The sequence below is a fragment of the Callorhinus ursinus genome, unplaced genomic scaffold (assembly GCF_003265705.2).
Source record: "Callorhinus ursinus isolate GAN/ISIS: 27379988/994484 unplaced genomic scaffold, GSC_fseal_2.0 scaffold21, whole genome shotgun sequence".
Taxonomy (NCBI): Eukaryota; Metazoa; Chordata; class Mammalia; order Carnivora; family Otariidae; genus Callorhinus; species Callorhinus ursinus.
Window position 1 is genome coordinate 1,558,639 of NW_027397083.1, and position 2,383 is coordinate 1,561,021.

Genomic DNA, 2,383 nt, shown 5'->3' on the forward strand with positions numbered 1-2,383 from the left:
TTTATTTATTTTTTAAGATTTTATTTATTTACTTGACAGAGAGAGAGATCACAAGTAGGCAGACAGGCAGGCAGAGGGAGAGGGAGGAGCAGGCTCCCCACTGAGCAGGGAGCCCGACGTGGGGCCTGATCCCAGGACCCTGGGATCATGACCTGAGCCAATGGCAGACGCTTAACTGACTGAGCCACCCAGGCGCCCCCATATGCATGTTTCTAATGTACATATACATGCATACATTTTTCCAATATATTTACATATGTATGTGTGTATATATGTGTGTTTCTGATATACATTGAAATGGCTAATAACTATGAAACATCAAAATCCATTCCCTGTACCCCCTAACCCATCTTGAGTATCCCACATGCTGTGCATACAATTTGGGAAACACATTCTTTTCTAAGGCTTCAGCTCTACCACTAACTCAATACATTTTCCCTGTCCCACCCCATGCCTCACTTTACTTGCCTATACAAGTGGGGCCGTTGGATTTCGACGACCTTTTCTGTTGTAATTGGCATGGATAGAGTTCTAAGGAGCCTTTGCAACTTGGGCTGGCTTTATCCAAGAAGTCTGGCTTTAGCCAACTACCAGAGTGATCAGGCCTCAGGAGCTAGCTCATGTTAGCCAGGCTCATAAGAGGTTGATGATAAACCAGACAGACTGGTGCACTAACTGACCTTGATTACTAGCCGTCCACAGGCCTGGCATGCTCCACGGGTGGAGGAACACGTCTCACCAGCACCAACACAAGCTTGGGAAGCGCCCTGAGCTGCTGCGTTCAGGACCGAGGTGTCCTGTGGGGGACAGAAGAGTGCTGGCCTTGGGAGACTGTCTTGAGTCCGAATGGAAGCCTGCCTGTAGGAAGAGGTGTGGCTGGGAGTTGCCAGCTTCTCAGAGCCTCATTGTCTGTAAAATGGGGATCATCGGGCTCACTCTGCAGGGAGGTTGTGAGGATCGGATGAGATACTGTATAAAAAAGCCTGGCACAAAGTAGGTGTTAATTAATCCAGAGCTAGTGGGACGGTGTAAGGGAAGGTGCCATCTGATGGTGAAAGACTGAGGAGTGGGGCCAGGGTCTAATTCAGGGGCTGCACGCTCATACGCCAACAGGGGTCAGGCAGGTCATAATAACTAATTAATAATCAGAATTTAATAATCATAATAAAGTAGGGCAGGTGTAAGATGGCAAATGTCCGGGAGCTACAGCAGAGGTGAGGACTTGGGTGGCCTAGAGAGGGCAAGCTGTGGTGGGAAGGGGTGACCCCCACTCAGCGCCAGCAATAGCCAGATCTTCTGGCTTCTTTCTCTCTCTCTCTTTTTAAACATTTTATTTACTTATTTGAGAGAGAGAGAGAGAGAGAGCATGAGCAGGGGAAGATAGAGAAGCAGGCTCCCTGCTGAGCAGGGAGCCCGAGGCGGGGCTCAATCCCAGGACCCTGGGATCATGGCCTGAGCCGAAGGCAGACACTTAACTGACTGAGCCACCCAGGTGCCCCGATCTTCTGGCTTCTTAAAGAGAAGCCAAATTGTTTGGGGATACGTCCCGATTTTAAACTGCACCCAGTTACAATTTGCATGCCAAGCAAAACACGTGTGTAGGCCACTGCTGGTCGCCTGTTTGCTGCCTCTGGCCTAAATGATCTTTGCATCTTTCCATTTCTTTCCACTTCACCCACTGCCCCAGCTCGGTGCCTGGCATACAGTAGATGTTCCGGAAGTACACGGAGACTGAATAAAGTGAAGCAGACGAACCTGGTGGAGAAATGAAGAGTGATCGTGACCACCACGAAATTATGGGGCTAGCCTGAATCCTAAAGGCCATGGTCTGAGCGCCCCCACTGCTTCTCCCACGGGCCTGAGCACTCTCCCCCAGTGTCCCGGGCAGCTGGTACTGTGGCCGGCTCCCCGTGGCCTGACGTGCCTCCTCCCCTGGTTGGCCAGCACTCATGATCCGAAACTTCTTCCTCATATTCTTCCTTACGTTAACACACAGGTCACTTCACCCCTCTGCTGCCTGCGAGCCCTTCGGATATCTGAAGTCAGGAGTCATTGTGCCCACCCAGGGCAGGTGCTTTCCCTCCCAGCATTCAGGCATCCTCACGTGCTCCTGTGTTCTCTTGACAGCACCCGTCACTCTTCACTTTCCTTTTTCCTTCCTTCCTTCCTTCCTTCCTTCCTTCCTTCCTTCCTTCCTTCCTTCCTTCCTTCCTTCCTTCCTTTCTTTCTTCTTTTTCTTTTTCTTTCTTTCTTTCTTTCTTTCTTTCTTTCTTTCTTTCTTTCTTTCTTTCTTTCTTTCTTTCTTTTCTTTTCTTTCTTTCTTTCTCTTTCCTTTCTTCTTTCTTTCTTCTCTTTCTTTCTTTCTTCCTTCCTTCCTTCCTTC

General features: G+C 49.3%; 1 protein-coding gene across 9 annotated transcripts in view; it reads left to right on the top strand.

Moving 5' to 3' along the window:
* The window catches only part of SLC43A1 (solute carrier family 43 member 1), a 25,052-nt gene that overhangs the window by 8,424 nt on the left and 14,245 nt on the right, over positions 1–2,383 (top strand). The window contains exon 1 of one of the 9 annotated variants that reach the window (XM_073904590.1): positions 1,770–2,071. The exons of the other annotated variants lie outside the window; for them this stretch is intronic. The gene's annotated coding sequence lies outside the window, so the exon portion shown is untranslated. Of the gene's footprint in view, positions 1–1,769; positions 2,072–2,383 lie in introns of those variants that run through there. 9 annotated transcript variants of the gene reach the window in all.